The sequence below is a fragment of the Camelus dromedarius genome, unplaced genomic scaffold (assembly GCF_036321535.1).
Source record: "Camelus dromedarius isolate mCamDro1 unplaced genomic scaffold, mCamDro1.pat HAP1_SCAFFOLD_31, whole genome shotgun sequence".
NCBI lineage: Eukaryota > Metazoa > Chordata > Mammalia > Artiodactyla > Camelidae > Camelus > Camelus dromedarius.
Window position 1 is genome coordinate 993,587 of NW_026989830.1, and position 23,149 is coordinate 1,016,735.

Here is a 23,149-nt window from a genome sequence, read left to right on the forward strand (position 1 = left end):
CTCAGCAAATACAGCAGCCATGGAATCACTGAGTCATCACTTTTGATTTAAGCCAGGAAGCATTTATTGACTCACCTATGTGCCCAGTGCTGTTTTAAGACTTCTTTTATTATTATTATTATTATTATTATTATTATTATTATTATTATTATTATTATTATTATTACTATTTTTATTATTACTATTTTTATTATTATTATTATTTTATGAATTAATAACAAGGTATCCCTCACCCCTGCCCATGGCTGGTGGAAAACCAACTGAGTTTTTATTGAGTTGTTTTCCAAGGAGTAGAGATGAGTTATAAACTGAACACATCTTAAGGCAAAACAGTCGGAGTGGTTTTCCAGCAGGCCAGACAGCTATGAAGGGTTTTCAATAGAGGCCCCCAGAGGCTGAGAGAGAAAGCCTCGAGGACCCTACAAAAAGCTGCCCAAACTGTCTTCTCCATGGCAATACTGAAATAGGAAAGAACAAATCTGACTCCATATTAGATCTGTTCCTTTGACTTTAAAAAAGCCAAGTTAATACTCTCCGGTCTTTTCATGGGTTATGATGTCACAGAGGAGATGGACAGGTCAACAAGGAACCACTCTGCCGTGATCACGGAGCCGGGGAGCGGGATGGGCGGCAACATGTGTGACGCAGTTGTAGCCGTGCCCGCGTTTCTAGGCAGGTACCCAAAGTCGCCTCGACAAGGTGTCAAACACTTGTACCCACGTCCTCATCACCTGACATGTATTAAAGAGAAATGGAAATGTATAAAAGGCCAATACCCTTGGTGGGTACACCGTCCAAAGAGCAAAGTCACAGTTTGACAACTGGCCATCTCGGTTCCCTGGGCTTCATTCTTGGAGAACCTTAAAAACCACTCCTCTGTCCTTAAGAAGTGCTGCATATTTGTCCTATCTTTGGCTCAGGGATGGAGCACGTTCAAGTGAACTTTAATGTCTGCACAGATTTGACTGTCTTTCTCCAGGTTCACTTGTCCATTCTAAAGAGACCTGAGCTAAGTCCATCCTCCGTAAGATCTATTCCCTCCAGTGACTGCTCATTGAGCCTGCAATTAAGAGCCAGCAGAACAAGAATGTCCTTAGCTAAAAAGTTCACCCACCCTTCACTGCTTTCTTAATCTCCTCTCCTGGCTAATTGCAACAGACTATCACCTCCCTCCACCAAGCTCCCCAACTATGTCAGTTTGTCTCCCCAAAGAGAAGGTAAGGTCCATAAAAGAGGAGACAACTCCATAGTCACGTCTGAATTCCTAGCATAAAGTAATGTTAAGAAATAGAACTATGATTATGGCTTCTTTCCTTTAAAACCTTTCTGGTTATTTGATTGAGACCTTGGAAGACAGGTGTTTGCATTCAAGTATCTTGATCCTCAAGACTCTGGAGGCCTTTTTCGGAATGGCTGCTCACTGATTCATTCAAACCACAGCTTCTCATTCCAGGAGTAGCTGTGATTCTCTGCCAGGAGTTTGTGGTTACTCTCATGCCAGAAGAGCTTTAAACTATATCCTTACTTTGGATTTGTTATTTTTCCCCTCTTCCAAAAAAATTGACTTTCCTTAATGTCTTACCTTGAGGAATTTTTTTTCATAGTTAACCCTTTAGTAAACCATGCTTCTCGGGATGGGCTTGGCCTTACATATGATCAGTCATCCAACTCCCATTGTGAGAGGACTCGGGCTCACCTCCTACCCTCCAGTCAAGGCAACTGAAACTCAGTACAGGAGCCAACAGGCACCCCAGGGTTTCTAAGGCTCGCGTATCACCCAGAATCCCTGCTTTCTGGTTTGTCTTGGCTTCTGAGGATTTCCCCTCACTTTCTTCACAATTAGCTGTGCAGCTTGAAAGATGAAGAAGGAAGGTTTTATTTCTTAATCAGCATTTTAAGAAACTTGTGTAATGAAGGTTTTCACGAGTTTCTAGAACCCTCCGTTGCCGAGACAGAAAACACACTAGATATTTTCTAAGTTTAGCTATCATGTGTATTTTTTCTTTTCTTTTGTTTTCTTAACTGCAAATAGACATTTTTTAATTAAAAAAAATAAGGCCCCAAATAGGATAGAGACTTGAAGGGGCATACAAAATTAAAGGGCAAAGACAGAAAAATGATAAATACTCTACAAGGTTAATATAATACTTACACTATGGATCAGATCAGCAATTCTCAGTAACAGCTAATTGAAATATGTCCATGAGGTAAAACGTCTCTCCTGTCAGGAGATGGCTAACAGAAAATAGAATTAAAACAACAAACTAAAATTCTAAGTCTGGCGAGGTACAGAATTCTACCAGCTAAATGTGTCTTCTTCTGGAAAAGAGGGAGGCTCACCAGCTCTTTACTGTGGAGCCTGAGCCCAGGGGATGGCGGTGAAGTGAGCTCTGTAAGTACCCAATAGCAAACTTGTGATGAATAAAGAGATGTGAGCTTTGATGACAGAGATGATACTACTATTCACTTGTCCTGTAAAGTATGTCTTCACGTTCAGTGATCAATACCTCAGCGTCCTCAGGGATTAAGATTATAGGAAAATTCACAGCCCGGGCCCAGACCTCCTCTTTGAGCTCATGACAATGCACTTAGATATCTCAAAGGCAACTCGAGCTCCACCTGCAAAGAGCTGACTTCACGGTGCTCCTCCCATAGCCGTCCTACCCAGGGCCCCTGGTCGGGGGGCAAGGTCTCCCTTCCTCTCCCAGCTCAGGCCCATCACTCACAGATGTGACTGGACCCCACCTTCAGGGCCCAGATTTCCTCAGTCACCGAGTCCCACCACCCACACCTGAACTACCAGGTACTCACTGGCACTCACTCAGCACTGACTGTGTGCTGGGGACCACGCTGCACACTGTGAACACGTTATCTCACTGGATCACCACAGCAGTCCTGGGAGGTCGGTACATCACTTCTTCAATTGATTAGATAAATTGTTTACTTCCTTGAGTGCATCATCCAAAGTGACACAGCTACTCAGCCACAAAACTGGGACTGAAAACCACTTGAAAATTCTACACTCCTACACCTGGCAGCCACCCTAATCTGACTCATCACATCACCTCCTGCAGAGCCTTCTAAATGTTTCTAAGCATTCTACAAGACAAAAGTGATCTACGAGAGCACCCCACTCCCCTACTAAAAATCTGTCAATGACGGTCCACTGCCCTTAGGAGAAAGCCCCACCGGGCCTGAGCACAGCCCAATGGCCCGGCATCCGCGTTCCCTGCGCGGCCTCGCCGCCTCACCCACCACACAGATCTACACGTGCCGTGTCCAGGACAGGGATGCTGACTCCGTACAACCCGGGGCTCGTCTCACTCAAACAATGATCACCTTCTTCAGTGTTCACCCTCTTCACTGCTGACGGTCAGAAAAATATTTTCTCAGGATGAATCAATATCTTTTTCCTTACAACTTCCTGTCATTGATAATGAGCTCCATCCAAAATACAGAAGACCTAATTCTCAGTCTCCTTATCTGTAAAGTGAGAATAACAAGGAAATATATGAAGTTTTAAGTGAAATAATATACATGTGAGGCTGAGGGACAATTCCCAACATACAGTAAGCACTCAATATGTGCTTACTTAATATTAATAGGAATATATTGCATTCCAGCAAAATTAACTCAATGTTTTATGGCTTTGTCCAACAGACTACAGACAAACATTTGGACGAACACCTTTGAGCAGATCAGCCCAAGCGTGCTGGGAGAGGTAAGCACTGACTCCAGTTACAGCTGCAGCCAACCAGCACTACGGGGCTGGGGCAGTTTGCTCAAACTCTTACATGTTGCTTGAGAATTTAGTTGTCATTAATGAATAAAGACAGGTGTTCTTTAGTCAAAATTCCTGAAACATATATCTTCAAAGATTGATGCAAATTTGATTTCAAGTACAACACTCTCACTAGAAATTATTTGAAAATGATAGTCTTAGCTCCTATGCACATCAAAAGGGCATGATCTTAATGTATCTGACTACACCAGAAGTGTTGTTTAAAGGAATTTAAGATGAAGCCATCCTAAATAAGCTCTCAGTATCATCTTCACAAAGCCCCACCCAAGGGTCTCATTTCTCACTTCCACATAGGTGTTCAGGTAGCTTAACCTGGGTCTTGGTTTCTTATAACACGGGGGTGGGAAGAGTTGTGGATAGATTTATGTAGCAAATATAAACCTAGAGTATTTGCTGTGTAGAAATCCTAGAAATAAACAAATTAATATATAGTCCTACCCTCAAGAAGCTCAGCCTTTCCATTTACAACAGCATTAAAAATAAAATGAGAGATAAATTTAACAAAAATTTACAAGATTTGTACATTGAATATTTTGATGTATCACCGAAATAATACTTAAAAGATCTACATATATGGAACACATCCCATGTTCATGGAATGGTAGACAATATTGTTAAAAATGTTAAGACTCCCCAAAGTGAGTTACAAATTCAGTGGAATCCTTATCAATATTCCAGCTGACTTCTTTGCAAAAATTGAAAAAGTGATCCCAAAATTCATATGGAAGTGCAAGGGGCCCAGGTCAGCCAAAACAATCTTGAAAAAGCAGAGCAAAGTTGGAGGACTCACTTTAAAGGGTACTAAAAAGCTATAGTACTAAGTCAGAATGGTACTGGCATAAGTTTGGATAAATAAATCTATGAGACATAATAAAAACCCAGGGGGAAAAACTTACATTTACAGTCAGTTTTCCACAAGGGTGTCAACAACACTCCATTGAAAGAATAGTCTATTCAACAAATGGTGCAGGGAGTGCTGAGTATCTGCAGGCAAAAGAATGAATCTGGAATCTGGACCCCCATATTTTAAATAAATAAAAATTAATTCAAAATTGATCACAGACAGAAACGTAAAAACTAAACCTATAAACTTTCTAAAAGAAGACACAGTATAAATCTTTGTGGTCCTAGGATAGGCTTTGGTTTCCTAGATACAATACGAAAAGCACAAGTGATAGAAGATAAAAGCAGATAAACTGGACTTCATCAAAGTTAAAACCTTTTTGTTACAAATTACATCATCAAGAAAGTGAAATGACAGGGGAAGGGGGTATATCAAGTGACAGAGTGCATGCTTAGCAAGAAAAATAAAATAAATCAATACATCTAATTACCTCCCCTGTAAAGAAATTGTTTTAATGCTTAAAAAAATAAAGTGAAAGGACAATCTGCAGAATAGGAGAAAAATTTTGCCAAGCATGTATCTAAGAAGAGACTAGTATTCAGGATATATAAAAAATGCTTACAACTGAACAATACAAAGAAAATCGACCCAATGTTTAAATTTGCCAAGGATTTAAATAAATACACAAATGGCCGATAAGCACATGAAAAGAAGCTCAGCATCACTAGCCAAATCAAAATCAAAATGAGTTCTCATTTTACACCCACTAGGACGGTTTTAATCAAAACATGGACAATAACAAGTGTCGTTGAGGAGGCAGAGATACCTCATTTGCGGCCAGTGGAAAGGGACAATGGTGCAGCTTCTTTGGAGAAGTCTGGTGTTTCCTCAAAAGGTTAGAGTTATATGGCTCAGCAATTCCACTCCTACATGTAAAGTCATCCCTCAGTATCCTCGGGGGGTTGGTTTCAGGAACCCCCCACCCTGGATACCATAATCCAAGGATGTTTGAGTCCCTTTACAATCAGCCATCTGGATCCATGAAGTGGAAACTACAGATATGGCGGGCCAACTGTACAGCCAACAGAATGAAAACATATTCTCACAAAAACTTGCACATCAATATTCATGGCAGTATCATTCAGAGTAGACAAAGGTTACAAACAATATCCATCCATCAATGAATGGATAAACAAAATTACCAAGAATAGGCCCACAAACTTTTGGTCATTGAATCTTTGACAAAGGAGGTGAGAACATACAATGGAGTAAAGACAGCCTCTTCAGCAAATGGTGTAGGGATAACTGGACAGCTGCATGTAAATGAATGAAGTTAGACTACTCCCTCACAGCATACACAAAAATAAATTCAAAATGGCTTAAAGACTTAAACATGTAGACAAGACACTATAAACCTCTTAGAAGAAAACATAGGCAAAATATCTGACATACATCTCAGCAATGTTCTCCTAGAGCAGTCTACTCAAGCAATAGAAATACAAGCAAAAATATACAAGTGGGATGTAATTAAACTTACAAGGTTTTGCACAGCAAAGGAAACAGTAAGCAAAACTAAAAGACAACCTATGGAATGGGAGAAAATAGTTGCAATAAATGAGACTGACAAGGGCTTAATTCCCAGAATATATAACACCTTTTACACTTGATAAGAAAGAAAAACAAACAATTCAATCCAAAAATGGGCAGAAGGCCTAAAGAAGCTTTTCTCCAATGAAGACATACAAATGGCCAATAGGCACATGAAAAAAATGCTCAATATCATTATCAGAGAAATGCAAATCAAAACTGCAATCAAATATCACATCTCACCAGTCAGAATAGCCATCATTCAGAAGTTCACAAACAATAAATGCTGGAGAGGCTGTGGAGAATAGGGAACCCTCCTACACTGTGGTTGCAGTTTGGTGGAGCCATTGTGGAAAACAGTACAGAGGTTCCTCAAAAGACAAAACATTGACCTCCCATATGACCCAGCAATCCCACTCCTGGGCATATATCCAGAAGGAACCGTAATTCAAAAAGATACCTACACCCCAATATTCAGAGCAGCACTATTTACAATAGCAAGACATGGAAACAACCTAAATGTCCACTGACAGATGACTGGATAAAGAGGTTGTAGTATATTTGTACAATAGACTACTATTCAGCCATAAAAAAATAATAAAATAATGCCATTTGTAGAAACATGAATGGACGTGGAGAATGTCATTCTAAGTGAAGTAAGCCAGAAAGAGAAAGAAAAATACCATATGAGATCGCTCACATGTGGAATCTAAAAAAACAAACAAACAAAAAGATAAACTTATCTACAGAACAGAAACAGACACACAGACATAGAAACCAAACTATGGTTACCAGAGGGGAGAGGGTGTGGGAAGAAATAAATTGGTAGTTCAAGATTTGCAGATACTGAGTATGTATAGAGTAAACAGCAAGTTTATACTGTATAGCACAGGAGAATATATTTAATAACTTATAGTAACTTATGTTGAAGAAGAATATGAAAATGAATACATGTATGTTCCTATATAAATGAAATGTGCTGTACACAAGAAACTGATGCAAAATTATAAACTGACGCAACATTATAAACTGACTAGAATTCAATGAAAATATTTTTAAATAGAGAAAAAACGAAAAAAAAAGAAAAAGGATATTATAAAACCAAAACAATAAAGTACTGACTGAGGCTACAACATGGATGAACCTTGAAAGTTTATACGAAAATAAGCCAGACACAAAAGGGCAAACAGTGCCCTTTTAGGTGAACTGTATCTAAGCCTTTATTGTACTATTCCAGTAAATTTTCTGGAAGTTTGAACTCTCAAAATCAAAATAAAATGTATTATTCATTAAAAACCTAAAATGATTCCTCACAGGAGGGCTTTAATTATTAAATGCAGAAATGCATGTAAAGCTCCTGGAACAACACTTTGCACGTCCACACACAGTCACTGCTGTCACTGCCACTCAGAGGGTGGTGCCAGTGCTGATGAGGGCTGCCTCCAATTGCTCCCCTGCAGACAGGAGTGAGGGCCTGGGCTCTGACAGGAAGGGTGACCGGGAACATGGGTTAGACAGAGCCACGCCCCAGACTTTGTATTACCCAACTTTCTTATACAAACTGCTCCATGTAACATAAACACGCTACAGGGATGTATCTTACGACACAGGGAATATAGCCAATGTTTTACAATAACTATAAATGGAGCATAACAATAAAAATTGTGCAACTATTGTACACCTGAAACTTATATCATATTGTAAATCAGCTATACTTTTATAAAATGTTAAAAAATAATTTTAAAATGTTATCACTTCAGTATTCAATTCGGTTTTTAAGTAACTAATAAACAGCTTAGAATGTATAAAACATTTAAGTGTGATAAGTTTGTTTACATATTTATTTACTTTCAGCCTCCTGCTAAAAGAGAAATTAAACAATTTTTAACACAGCTTAACAACCATAACAACAAAAAGACAAAAGTTAGAGTGAAAAGAAAATGGAGATTCAATACTTAAATGAAACCAGGGGGAAGTAAACTCATAAAAACGAATGCCATGAAGTCAGGGTAAGTGTTAAAGGCCGACTAGAAATTCAGCCGTAAGATTCTTGGCAGCTAAAGCAAAAAGTAAAAGATGATGGGGCGAGTGGTAGAGCGTGTTCTTAGCGTGCACGGGGTCCCGGGTTCAACCGCCAGGGCCTCCTCTAACAGATAAATACACCTAATTACCTACCCCCCCAAAAGAGCCCCAATGAAAAGAAAAAGAGATATTTCTTTCCTAAGAAAACCTGATGTTAAATTTAGATTAAATACTTGAAAAAAAAAAAGAAAGAAAAATAGAAAAAGATGAGTGACACAAGCGATAATGCCCGTGAGATAAATCTGCGGTGGCTGCTGGCACGTCCCCATGTCCCACGTGGGAAAATCTGAAACATCCTTCTCACCACTCAGAGTCATCCTCAGCCCACCCCACCCCTCTCCCTGTTAAATGCAGGAGCACAGGCAGGGCCCGGCCTTTGCTCTCTCTGTGTCAACACAGTGAGACAGGATGGAAGGGGCCAGAGCACAGCCATTCAATGCAGGCCACAGCAATTAACATCAAAATGGTGAAGGATTCAACCCCCAGTAGGCCTTGAGGCTCAGGATGAAGAGATTTTACTTCTAGCAGATCTTGAGCTTCATTATACACCCGTTGTAATAGTAACATGGTGAATAACACGCCCCAAGGCACCATGGCCATCCCAAGGCTAGCCACAAAAGGTCACAGTGTGGGAAATGGCCAACTCCCTGGGAATCCCAGCCCCTTGCCCTTAGGCTGCTCCTTCTAATTATTAGCATATAAAACAACCAAGCCCATGAAAACCAGCAACACAGCGCCACCTCGCGGTCATCACTCTCTCTCCCTCTTCGGAGAAGGCCCACACTTTGTCTGTGGAGTGTGTAACTACTTTTAATATGAGCACCCAACCCCCACACCTCGTGGCATTTCTCCTGCCTTCCAATGTGTCTCTGTGAATAAATCTACCTTTACTCAATAGTGGCTTGCTCTTGAAATCTTTCCTGCATGAAGCCAAGGACCCACGTCTGGTGGGGCACATTCCAGGGGCTCAACCAAAGCCTGGGACACAGCCCTTCCCATGCCCCACTTATGTTTTCTTGTATCAACAGGACTGGGATGTGAAGGGAGTTCTGAGGCCCCAGCTAAGGGACAGAAGTAGCCCCCAGGACCAAAATGGCGGGCAGCCCCTCCCCCAGCAGGGGCCCTGAGGTCAGCCCGGTTCTCTGTGGTTCTCTGTTGTGCTGACTCCCCAGCCAGAGAGCGTTCTCCTAGGCCTGTCCCCACAAAACCCTTTTCTCCAAAATGCAAGCACATCAATTCACAGTCCTCTTATTCAACCAGGAAATTTTCAGCCCACTTTTTCCTTCCCTAGTAAAGAATCTATCTGTCCTCCCTCCCATCCCACCACTTCTTTTTTGTGAGAACTCTGTACTCCCCATACACCATCCTGAACGCAGGTGCCTTGCTGGCTGGGACCGAGATGTTTCAGTCTCACACAGCCTGCATCCTTTCACTTTCCCCTTTCTACCTTAAAAAGCCTTTCCTGTGTCTCCCACCCCTCTGATTCTGAACTTCACAAAGTGCTGAGGTTGCATGCAGTCACTGTGTGCAAACCTCCCAGGTTTTGACTAGGTTTCCTTCACAAGATCTTCATTTAGGAGCTTCATCAAGAAGTTTAAAGAGTCTTTTCTTACATCGGAGTGGAGGAGCCTGCATAAAATTTAAATGGCCTTGAAGAGAGAGTTAACCAGGGACAGAGAGGTCATAGGTCTTAGTCAAATGTGTCACGAGGCAAAATGTTCTTCGAAGGCTCAGAGTGGCTTCTGAACACGGAGTCGGGAGGGAGGAGGTGCCAGGCTGTGAGTGGGATGAGTGACACTGGGTACGCTACCCCAGCTGGGGAAGTATTGGATTTTGTTCTAGTTTTCCAAAGAATTTCTTACCACCTTTTCTCTTATTGTTACATACCATTTCCTACGGATTAAGAAAATCAATGTCAGTCATTTGGGCCACTTGGTAGAAGCTACACGATGCCATTCACAGGGCTGGGATGTAACAGCCACACCAGTCTAGGTTGAAAGACCAGTGGGGGTATTTCCAAGGTAATCACGGGCATGCAGCAAACTCCCCAGCTTCAATTACCTCATCTCAAAAGTGGGGCCAATAAAACTACCAAGCAAAGTGCGTGATGATTATGGCCAACATCTGTTTACTAGGTAAGTGCCCGTGACAGCTGACACTGGATTAAGAATGAATATGATCAACGAGGCACAGTCAGCCTGGTTACATGCACCCTGCCTTCATGCCTTGGTGCAGGAGCGGAGTTTGTTTAGCTGAAATGAACGCCCCCAGAGCAGCCCGGAAGGGAAAGCTCCCAGCTCTGCACGGCGAGGCGTGTTCCTTTCCTTCTCTGAGCTGATAACAGTTTACAGTCGTCTGTTTTTACATTTATCCCTTTAGTACCTGCCTCCCCTCCGGAGTTTTTGCTTAAGCAGAACAGGTCCAGGTTTGTGTTGCTGCCTGCCGGATATTCTGGGCTGGGAGACAGGCGACTCCACGTCTGGCTCTGGTGCTGAACGGAGAGGGCAGAAAGCCCAGGGGCCCATGCTGAACAGAGGCCCCTGCACCCAAAATTATGGTCTGACTTTGGGCAAATTACACCGTCTTCTTTACCCTAAGATTCCTCATCTGTTCATGAAAATAACTGCCCATGGCACGTAGAGTTTCAAGGATTAAAGGAAATCACCAAATTCACAACCTATTCAAGGGGCTACCAGTACGTCCTCAACAGGCACATGCTACCTTTACGGCTGTAACACACGCTAAGCGGGGCGGTAGGACACAGTGAACACTGCTAAGTGCCTGTTAAGTGTTTCATGTGTGTTATAATACTGTTTAAACTTACAACAAACCCAGGAAGAAACGAATATTATAATGCATATTTCACAGATTCACCAACAGTTTAATGGAGGTTACACTCTAGTCCAAGGTCCTTTGGTGAGGAAATGGCGATTTAAACCTGAATCTGAGCCCAGGCCTGGGCTACACCTCTCTCCAATCCACCTCACCACTTGCCTATGAAATCCACCTGTCCAATACACGTTTGCACAGGTCAGCTCTTAAATGCAAAGTGTGCCACCGTTTGTCAATGTTTGTTAATTACCATAAAGTGCTCTCAGAAACCGCTACAGAAATGACAGGTTGACCCACATCCCTGCCAACAAAGAAGAGATATTCTGCCTTGCGTTCTCCTGTAATGTGCAGAAACCCTTCCCTACACCACCAAATTCAAATGTATGCTTCCTCCATGTTTATGTTTGCACACGGCTTATTAAAGTAGAAGGTACCTGCAGTAATTCCATCTCGTTTCCTTTGCAAGTTTCCAGATTATCCACAATCAGTCTGTGAATGAAAATACTACAATGTGAATTAAAATACTACAACCATGTCAGTAAACAAAGAATGCTGAAACCAAGTCATCAAGGCTGCCGCCACCCCCCAGTGCGGACAGACCTGAAGCCCAGCCTCTACAGCCACTCACAATGCTGCCCTCTGAACAGACTGAGAATAAGAAGACAGGATAATTGCCCTAGATAGCTAGGTGCTTGTCTAAAGAATGAATCCAGTGAGGTCAAATGATACATACAAAGGCACTAAATTCTTTAACTTGAGATGCCTGGATTTCTTTAGATAACAAGCAATCTTTTATTGTTCCAACTCCCTGGTCTTTGTTGTAAAGCTCCTATATAATCCTAGTTCCTCCCCTACTTCTTGGGAGCAGTCCCTCAGACAGATTTGAAGGCTGTCATCCCGCCTCGAGTCCTCCCGCCTAATAAAGTGTAACTCTAAACTTTCAGGCTACACATTTCTCTCAGTCTACAAGTCCCAGAATAGACACAACTCATCAATTCTGTAATGGAACACACTGGATCAGGAACCAAAAGCGTGTTCTAGTCCAGAAAAACTACGGGTCCCTCTTTCTTTCTGTCATTATACAATCCCACCAGAACTCATTAATTTGCTGTCTGCTCATCTGGCAACCAAACTCAGAGAAGAGTCAACTCAGCAGAGTGCTCTACTCGGGAGGACACCCCGCAGCAGCACTGCAGGCTACCTGCCCTCCCGCACGCTCTGCCGACCCCTAGTGTCCTCCGTGGAGACCAGGCCAACAGAGGTGTTCCCAACAGCTGCAAAGTCCCACAGATTAAATAAAAGCATTATATTTTCTACGATATGTTATATATATTACCATCTCTGAAAACAGCTTTGCCAGAAGCCCAAATTTTCCACATTAATCTGCATAGGCAATTCTGGCCCCCAAGGGAAAACAAGTCTTATGACGATGCTAAGGCGTCCAAAGTCCTCTCCAGGACCATCAACCAAACTGCCTGCAGGCCTGCAGCTGCAGGCGGCTACATGTCTGTTTTTAAAGCAACCCCTTCCTGCCCTCGGGCGCTACAAAGTCCCTCTATGCCCTCCCATCTCAGGGTAAGAGCAGCCACTGCAGAAACTTGCAGGGCAGCACTGACAGGACTGGACACAGAGGATAAGAGCTAAACTAAGCCTTCTGATGACACGAGCTTGTCACTGTGTCATTTTACAGATGAAGGTATATATAGAGAGGTGGGGTAATCTTGCTCAAAGTCACACAGCTAATAAGTGGCAAAGTCTATAACTCAGCTCCACCCTCTGGCGTGACGCTCCAGCTGGGACACCCACAGGGTTCTCTCGTGCCTGCCTGACCAGTCCTTTACTGTCACTCATAACCCACCACAGTGTCTGACCCTAGCCTGACTTTTCAGCCTCTTCTCCCTCTAGTTTCTCAGGAACAAGGCTGCTCTGGCCACTGTGTGACTTCCGGCTCCCCAAACCCTCAGTGCTCAGGGTGGTCTTGCCTGTGCAACCAGCACCCTGCTCAGAGGCTCTTCCTCCCCTGCAAGAGGATGTTTCCACTCTCCGCAGGGACACCCCCTCAGGGAAGCGCTCTTCTCCCCCTCAGCACGGCAGGTGTCCCAGGCCACATCCCGAGCTGCCCAATTAGGACTGCCTGTGCCCAGGTCTGCTAGTCAGACCAGCAGCCTCAGAGCGAGGGATTATGCCCGGGTCTCCCTGCAAACCTACTGCCCGCCTCACAGCCCCCAGCCAGTAGGTCACCTGGAAGTCACAGCAAGTGCCCCACCCAATCCCGAAACCTCTTCATTTGCCAGCACCGCTGATGACTGGTCTCCAAAGTTTGGTCAGTTTCACACAAAACAGCAGCTTCCACTGAAGCTGAGGGTTTTCACTTCTGCTCCCCATCCTTAATGGAAACGTCAATGGAAACCAAAAGACCTTTTCTCAACCCTTTTCTGATGACACATTCCCACCCACAATACTCACATGCTCAAGAGCTTTGGGTCCACGTGATTTTGTTTCCCTTATGCTAAGTGGCTCAAAACACTGCAGGATTCTTTCTCTTTTGAGAGTATTTGTTTGTACTGAGTTTATTGACTTTAATCTCTTTTTGTCTCTCTCTTAAGTGTCCCTAGCAGTTGCCACTTCTTACTCCCTTCAGCAGCCTCCCTCCCATCATCTAGTCTAGGAAATCATCTGTGATGAGGGGCCCGGGGGCAGTAACAGAAGATGGAACAAAGGTACAGAGAGGCTACATAATTTGCCCGAGAAGATCAGCTTCAAGCCCCAAAACTGTGTGTCACGTCCCTCTGTTTAACACTTATGCTAAACTAGTTAACTTTTTATAGATTATGGTTATAAACAGATGAGGTATCAAAATACATAGAAGGACACACATCAACTCTAAGATGTTTATTAACTCCACTATTTTGTTTCTATTTATTTTATTTCTATTAAAAAATATTAGGAACCTCTGCAGTCAATATAACAAAATGTTAATGGGTGTTAAATCCAGAATATAGAGGCGTAAGTGTATCATTACTCATAAGTATTTGTATGCTCACAAGACAAAATGACTTGAACGTCTCTCTCCCCTCCCCCTACTCGCTACTGGCTCTCACCTGAGCTCCCAGACCACACATTTAACAGCCTTTCACTTTATCCACAGCTGAACTCATCAGGGTTCCCCCAAAGCTCCCTCTGCAGCTTTCCCTGCTCAGAGCACAGCAGGACCATCATTTACCTCATTAATCCACCCAGAAACCTGGGCCTTACTCCATCCTACCTTCACAGACATCATTCATCCTTTCCTTTTTACCATCTAAACATGCCTAAAATCTGTTCGTTTTTTCCCGGTGACTGTCCCACTGACTGTCCCACCGCTCAGGTAGAAGCCACCAACACTGCCCACCTGGACTCACGAGTCTCCCAAGTGGCCTTCCAGCTGTTCTCCCCTACTTGAGACAAATTAGATTTTGTCACTCCCGTTCTTTTATGACTCTTTTCAAACCTAGTGTTCTTAGAAGAAACTCCAAGTTCTTCACATGGTGAAGGTGTTTGCCATGAAACTGTCAGCTCAGGGAGGGCAGGACCCCCCTCCTCCTTGGCCCTCCTCTTTCCCTAAGCCCCGCCCTCTCCCTCGGCCCCGCCCTCTGGCACAGCGCTGGCTCAGGAGGACCTGCTGAGCTACACCAGCCTGTATTCTAACCTTGGTGTTCAATTCTTAGCAAATTGCTTCACTTATCCATACAAATCCAAGGTAGATTAGAAAGATTTTAGATGTTGAGCTAGACTATTGATTTGGGGATTTTGCACTAGCAACCTGCAATTACATGTACTAATGATTCTGTCTTCTTAAAACCACACCCAGATTTAAGGAGTTATTTGTGGAATGTCTTCGGAGTAAAAGGGACTGTACTTTTACAGACTTTATGTTGTATAACATGAACAACCCGGACAGGGTCACAAATGGAACTGCCTCACAAGTGACAGAAGACAGGTGAGAGGCACAAAGCAACAGGTCGCAAAGACGGTAAGAGCAAATTTGTTTTGCCAACCCCCCCAAAAATGCCTGAAAGAACCAAAAATTCTGAATTTTGAAAGTAAAAGATTATCATATAGTGAAATAAAATAAATAATCCTCTTCATCAGGGTTTCAAGATCTGACTCCAGATTTTTTAGCAGGCCGTACTGAATCCTAGCACAGAAAAATCAGATGGACTAGTGGTGAGTAAGTTCCAGGAAAACTGCAGTAATTCCTCCACTTGTGTAAGGACATACACTCACTTGCCGAAGGTGAATGTAGACTGCATTCTGGAGAAATTCGGAAGCTTCCAGGCTCCGCTTCTGGATGCCGAGGACACGCACAGCTTGGAAGCATGCTTCTAACTCAGTCACCGGAATTCTTACACTGCAGGGGGAAAAGGAGGCCCTCAGTCGATAGCAGAGATGTTCCTGTCGTGTATCACAGGCCGTGCCTCAGGGACTCAGTGCCCTGCAGCAGCCCGGCCCCAGGCGAGGACCCGAAGCGTGGCCCACCGAAGCAGGAGGTGCACTGTGCTTGAGAAAGCCCATCCCCGATGGGGGCAAGAGTGGCTGGTGGGGTTGAGTGAACATATAAATGCCCACAGAAATATGCCTGCATTCATTCAAGTGATACAAGCAACAGTAGCAGGCTATTTAACAAAATTTCAAATTTCAGTGGAAATTTTGCCATTCCTTTCCGCTTGTCCCCTGCACTCTGAAACAGGCTTAGGCTCTCTCACACCTGCAGCTCTGAAGCAATAGTTGTGAAGTCATTTTACTTTGCTGCAAGTGTCCTCGGTCCCCTTTTAACTGTGTCTGTCCTCTCTTAACACAGTCGGATATCTTCCTGGATCTCTACCTGAGTTCCTTTCTCCTCCTCCTCAGATCCTGAGATAAAGGACAAGTGAAGGCACATGACCAGAAAAGGCACTGTGGACTTGACTGAAATCCACAGTGACCCCCTAGGTGAGTGCTGCCCACCCCTTACATTCGATTTTCAAGGTTCTGCACAGGGTGACATCCAGCCCAGAGAGGTGGCCCAGGCCCATTGGAAGCTATGTGGTTGGGCACGGGGACAGGTGCAGGAGCTGGTTCCAAGGTCAGGCCCCTCCCCACCTCTGCTCCCCTCTCTCCCGAGGCCCCGCTGCCAAGCACTCAGGCTCCGTGATCTTATGTCCTTCTCTTCTACTCTACTCCAAACCCTTTTCCTTTTCCTTTTTTCCCTAATTATCCCCAGCTGGAGTGATTTTTCAATCGCAGTATCTGAAAAAATTTCCTGCAGCCGAAAATGAGGTCTCAAGAAGTCAAAGCACATATGCTACTTCCTGAAGAGTGCCGCTGGCTAGGGGGACCCTCACCAACACTCACGTGGCATCAGACATGTTTCAGGGTCGGCCACCCCCAACAAGAGTGTGCTGTGACCCCTATGCCCGCACAGCATCTCTGCTCACAAAAATATAGTTGGCCCACTTATCGGTTATTAAGAAGCAAAAATACAAAATTGCTCATGTTTCTTACTAAAATTATCTATGAAGCAGAAAAGGGAATTGTAATAGAAAAGAACAATTTTGACCCCATGTTAGGTCTGTTCCTTTGGCTTTAAACCTGTGCCCTGTTTTCTAGGCTCAGACTTCCTAGCTCTGCACCATTTGTAAAAGAAAGTTGCCTTTAGACTGAAATATCCAGGACAGCCTATTCTCCTGGCCGTGATCTTGAAGGATGCTAATTCATCTGCACTTATGTAGAGATGGCAAGTTGCAAAATAGAGAATAACCTTTGTTTTTTTTTTTGGAGTTTTCACAGGGGCAACATGATTTGATCCGCATGGACAGCTGCAAGAACAGCGGATTCAAAGGACAAGCAATTCATACAGCAAGAAGTTTCCAACAACCAATCAAAACCCCGCCCCTTTTTAGTATAAAAGAAGACTCAATTCTGACTTGTGGAAGATGATTCTCCAGGACATCAGTCTGCCATCTTCTGGATCTGCCAGCTTTGCAAATAAAGTCACTATTCCTTGCTCCAACACCTCATCTCCCGGTTTATTGGCCTGTCATTTGGTGAGCAGAATGAGTTTGGACTCGGTAACAAAATGACTGCATTGGAGGTAGTATGTCTCCACTGTTTCCTCGTTTCCAATATGTAACATGCACATTACTTATGATCTAGTGCAAATAATTCATCAAAGACAACCACAAAAAGAAACTACTCACCCAGCTATCAACACTGAACACAAAACCTGTCAATTTTATATGCTGTTTAAGAACACAACCGAAAAACCTAACATAGGGAGTTGATTCCACGGAAATAAAATTATTTCTACTCCTTCAAAACTTTTTCTTTTCTTTTCTATTTTATTTTGTTTTGCTTATTGAAAAGAAAATAAAAGTCAGATAATTTTATTTCACGTATTTTTGTTATAGCTACATACTTTAAATACTACAGAGACTTAAATTGCAATAAAAAATTGTTCATATATTAGTATAAAGATATATACACAATCAATGGGGATTAAGAATGGAGTGGACATTTACTAAAAATCCACTGCAATCCAGTCTTTTACAAGCATATCCTGGAATATAAGCTCTATTATCCAGGGGTCCTCACCCACATTCTCACTGCTGAGTCCCTTAGTAATCAACTAATAAGGCACCAGCATAGAACCATGTGATCTGTATTTTAGGAATAAATGAAGGAATTGATTCATTCAATTCTAAAACAAAAACCCTAAAATAAATACTGAACTTATTTACAGACAAAGAAAATTGGTCCCTCACAAAGTAAAGTTACTTCCTCAAGGTCACAAAGCTAATAAATGGTAAAGGCAAGATTTGAACTAATCTGCCTGATTCTAAAAACTAAGGTGGAAATCCCATTAGATTGGGGAGGGTCCAGCTGGGCAGCCTATCACCCTATATTTGTTCAGATCTAGCCTTAGACAGCCTGAGACAGCACTCCATTCCTATGGAACTCGAGGGCAAACGATAACATTAAGGATTTTATATCCAGCAATTTCTTAAGTCTCATGTATATAAAGTGTCAGCAGGTCAGCAGAAAATCTCTGGGAACCATTAGTGGGTCCAGAGCTTTTTGCTGATTAGAAACTCAATCTATCAGGACATAGTGACCTTCCCATGAGAGGCCACATGGACATAAACTAAAGGCAGCTGAACAATGAAAACTAGCAAGACCCTGGAACTCAAGCAAGAAGGATCCCTGCCATCCCCCACCCAGTTGCCTCTTCATCCACGTGGACACGAAGACAGAAGACCCGGGTTCTTGTCCAAGTTACACTATCATGGATTCTCACCCATAAAAAGTTACAACTCTATGCTGTCATAAATCCTTTCCAACTCAAATATGATGGCACCAATATCTCAGCAGAATATCTATGTCTCCACTTCCCCTCTTCTAATAGGAGAATATTTCTATGGACACAAAGCAGAAATCCAATTTAAAAAACCATGCACGAAGCCAGGTGAATTTCTGCTTAAGAGACTTTCCTCTCACGCTCAGTGAATGAAAACTCAGAAAAAGTGGTCCTTCTCCTTCAGCAAACGGGAGGCATCCTGATTGTGTGTGTGTGTGTGTGTGTGTGTGTGTATAAATCAAATATAATCGTCTGGGATGTGTACAGATTTTTTTTAATGTCACTGTAATTTCATGGGGATGAGCCAACATTTAAAGTAATTTGAATCTAGTGTTCTCAGACAGTCTCAGTCTCTTTTGGTGGAGGAGGTGAAAGGGGAGAGTAAAGGAGGAAAGAGGTAAATGAAACAAAGAATTAAGAATACTGCTAGGGAAAGGCAAACGTTAATTTTGTTCCTCATTGCATCACAACAAATTAGGGACTGGCTTTCCCCCGATGTCTTATCGAGCACTGAGTTGCAGAAGAAGAGGCGACAACCCATTTCTCACTGAGATTGTGGCTGTACGTGGCATCTTATAGACACAAATCATTTACACTGATCAAACACTCTAGCAGCAGGCCGTAATTCTCCTGTTTTGAGAGACAAGAAAACAGGAGTTCAAAGAGGATGTATAACTTGACAAAAGTCAGAGGACCAGTAAACTAAAGAGGATGAATTCAAACTCAGATCTGAATGCAGAGTCTGCTCTTCCCACTCCCAGGACTGGAAAATCCTTAACACACAGGCTCCCCAGCTCCCCTGCAGTGTTCCTGGCGCCAAGCATTTCCCATGGTAATGTTAGCCAGTTCTCACAGACACAGCGTTCTGTGCAGCCAATGACCTCCATCGGACCTTGATCATCTACCTGCCACGCCCACCAGGCTTCACCATACAGACAGGAAAGCTGGCTTTCAAGTGCATACAAAGCCACCCCCGGTCTAACCTGGGCTCTTCTGCGGCTTCTCCAGCCTAAAGGCAGCCATGAAACTGCTCACAGTCTGTACATGAGCCACACTACCTCTCTCCATCTGTCTCCCCACCTATACTACTACTTAGCTATGACCATTTTGAGAATCTTGGAAACAAATTTTTAAAAACAGAAAAGAAAGGATTCTGGAACAAGTGCTTAATACTTACAATTTTAAATGACAAGTTACAAATTGAGTATTGACAAACCGAATCTTCCTTTCTAAATGTCAGTTTTAAGCATTTAAATATATAATAGCAAAAAATTCTCACAAAATTAACAAAAACATAAACAATAAACTGGAATAAATTCAAAAATAATGCCCATGTTCTAAATGGAGAAACTTCAGGACTATACTGAGTGTTAAAGTAAGAGGTATGAATGTAGAGACATAAACATATTGCATGGAGGAAAGCAGTTTTGTAAAGATGTAAGTTCTCCTAAGAATAATTCAAAACTTACTAAAAACTCCCATGAAAATTCCAATCTGATGTTTTTTAACTTGAACAAAATATTTTGGAACTCTTCAGGAATAATAAAGTCATAATACTAGACAAGAAAATTTGGGATGGAAGAAAAGAATCAAAAAAAATCAGACTGCCAGTGATTAAATAAATTTTTACAATATGTAAGATATGGTGCTGGAATAAGGAATGGAGATTGACAGAAAGGAACCATGAGTTCAAAAAGAGACTCTAGTGTATGTAAATATTTTGTACAGGTGGGATTTCAAATCAAAGAGAAAAGTATGAATTCAATAATTGTCCTGGGACAATCAGAATCACCTAGAAAGAATAAATTCTATTCCTGTCATAATGACCACAAGATAAATTGCACATAGTGATGTAAATATTAAAAAGTACTAATAACAGCAAATACAACCCTTTGCTCTTATTAACTCAACTTCTCCTCACTATAACAAGTACTATTACAATCACCACCTTAGAGATTAAAAAAACCTACAGAAGAGATTTATTCCATTATAAGGAAGTATTTCTAAGAATGTCAAAGATAAAACCCATAAGGAAGACATTTACTATCTTAAGAGTAGTTTGAGCCACAACAAGAATAAAAAACTTTCTGAACAAAATGAAAGGAAAGAAATGACAAGAAAAAGCTCTGTGATACATGTTGATGAAGTCACGAAGTAAATTTTCATAACATACAAAGAGCTGTCACAAAGCAACAAGAAGCTCCCTCACTTAAATGTTTGCAAAGGACAAAATGAATCATTCATTTTAAAAAATTCAAAAGGCTAATGAGTGAAAAAAGCTCAAAACTTCACTGGTCATCAAATGCAAACAAAAACAATGAAAAAGCACTTTTGCTTATCATATTGGCGAATATTTTTAAGATATTCTAGTTAGTGTCCATCTGTGTGAGAACAAATCATAAGCGACTTTTTCAGAGGATGACATATCAATGGATATGTAAACTCTGAAAAACGTACATACACACTGACTCAACTCCACTTCTAGGAATCGTTTCCTTTAGAAAAAAAACAATCAGTCCAAACAGATGTATCCATCAGGGCATTTACACAGCACTGTTTACAAAGGTGGGAAGAAAAACTGAAGTGAAATCATATCCAGCGATAGAGAATTGGTTACATAAGTAATTGCGCATTTTTTCATTCCCCAATGGAGAAGGAATTTCTAGAGTCACTTGAAAGGAGTCTGTGATGAATGTAAGTGTCACATCCAGGGACTAAATTTCCAGAAGCCTTAACTAAAGGAATATCCATACAAGATCACAGGAATGTCTGTACAAGAAGGATGCAAGTCAAACATTCTTTCTGACAGTGGAAAGTGGAGAAAACTTAACTGTCCACAATGAAGACAATGTTACGGTAATTCAAGGCGAGCTGTGGGCGCTGAGGGAGCCGGCGTTTCGCCGTGGTCCAGGGCCTTGTCCACAGCACTCTCCCACCAAATGTGTCCGTGGACAAGAGACGACACCCGCACATCAGGAGACCCCTCCAATCTATCTGAAAGGACCGGGTGAGTCTGGAGTGGGAGGACGTCTATGATATACCCCTGAGTGAATAAAGCGAGCTGCAGAAAAACATATAGTATGGTCTCATTTTTAAATAAATCATATATACACACACCTATACATTGATTTCTCATATGTGTATATATATGTATCTCATAGGCATAAAGGTCATGAAATATATATACCAAATTTTCCACAGCTTTTACTCTCAGGAAATAATGAGAAGGGAGTTAGGGGCCTTCCTGTACCACCACAGTTCTCTTTTCAGTATTTCAGTTAAGTATACTTGGAATTTAAAAGTTTATTTAAGTCCGAAGTAAAATGGACGATGCATTCCTTAAGACAGAATGCTACACTGGTCATTAAAAATCATGCCAGGGGAGATAGAATATTGTAGAAAAACATGTAATAAGACGAATGGAAAATGGAGATCTCCGCACAGTAAACAGGGACAGAGTGCTCACTGGTTTTTATGACAGAGCTGATACACACTGACGAAAAGAACAGAAAATAAATGTTAAATTGTTAATTATTATCTCTGAGTAGCGGGACCAGGATAGACTATTTTGCCCCTTTTTTCAGACTTATTATATTAAATGCAAATTATTTTTCATCTGAAAAAAGCATTTTTAGGCGTGTAGTAACACGCATTGGGGAATAATACATGAATACTTACAGAAACAAGTAACTAGGAGACACCGCAGCAGCGCTACACAATGTAGAACGGGCGATCCTGATTAACATCGTGCAGTTACATAAGGACCCACAAAGTGAGAGCACCTGCTGTCATAGGGTGTAGCCCCCTTCTATTTGTCAGTTGTGTCTTCAGGGCTGAGGCAGTTCTGAGCACGGCCAGTGTCAGTGCTGGTGTCTGGATGGATGCTACTGGAGGTGAGGGCACATGCAAGCGGAGAGGAAGAACAGAAACCATCCTCTGCCTTTTCTGTCTTGTTTCTTTGTTACTTTAAAAGAGAGGAATAAATAAGATAAACTGTGTATCTTCCCTACAGAAATTTCAGTAATGAAACCGTTTTTAAATTCTTCACAGCTTATATTCTGCCTATAACTGTCTTTTCAACAAAGCATCATATTTATTAAATGTGAATTGACTCAGTTAATTAACTCCCTGTTGAAACATTCTAGTAAAGAACATGAAATGCCGTATGAAAAAGAACCACACCTGCAGTGACAAGCACAGCTGTCTTGATGGCAGTGCATTCAGCCCGCACCATCCTGTGGTCCTGAGCTCCTGATGCTGGTAAGAGAGCACGCTGCCTCCTCAGATGGAGAGATACTGTGAAAGAGTTTGAACTCTACAGTACTGACAAAACATAACTGACAAATCCCAGGCTCCTTTGAGGCTGTCATTTTCTGTTTCTGGCCAACCCCCGTCAATGAGCAGAACCACCCCATTCCCGAGCCATGGGACTCATGTGGGAAGCAGTTTTGGAGAAATTTCCAGGTATAGAATGTAACAAACTATACATAGATCTCTGAAAAAAGAAAAGATGCAATATTCTGATTTTGGAAGAAACTCAAAATATTCTCCTAAGCCTTAGTAGCTGGAAAGGCTGGGCATCTCCTAAGCCACTTATTTATTTCGCAGCCAGTGAGCATCTCCCACA

At 42.2% G+C, this 23,149-nt stretch overlaps 2 long non-coding RNA genes across 2 annotated transcripts in view; both read right to left on the reverse strand.

Annotated features, from left to right (window-relative positions):
• Positions 1 to 23,149, reverse strand: part of LOC135320878 (uncharacterized) — a 65,197-nt gene that overhangs the window by 16,370 nt on the left and 25,678 nt on the right. Inside the window, exon 5 of the long non-coding RNA XR_010380218.1 lies at positions 15,414 to 15,537. This is a non-coding gene — a long non-coding RNA (uncharacterized LOC135320878). The remainder of the gene's footprint in view (positions 1 to 15,413; positions 15,538 to 23,149) is intronic.
• On the reverse strand, positions 1,971 to 5,569 carry LOC135320885 (uncharacterized). The gene is made up of 2 exons (XR_010380231.1): positions 4,699 to 5,569; positions 1,971 to 3,483 (listed from the first exon to the last, which is right to left on the reverse strand). It is a non-coding gene; the product is annotated as an uncharacterized LOC135320885 (long non-coding RNA).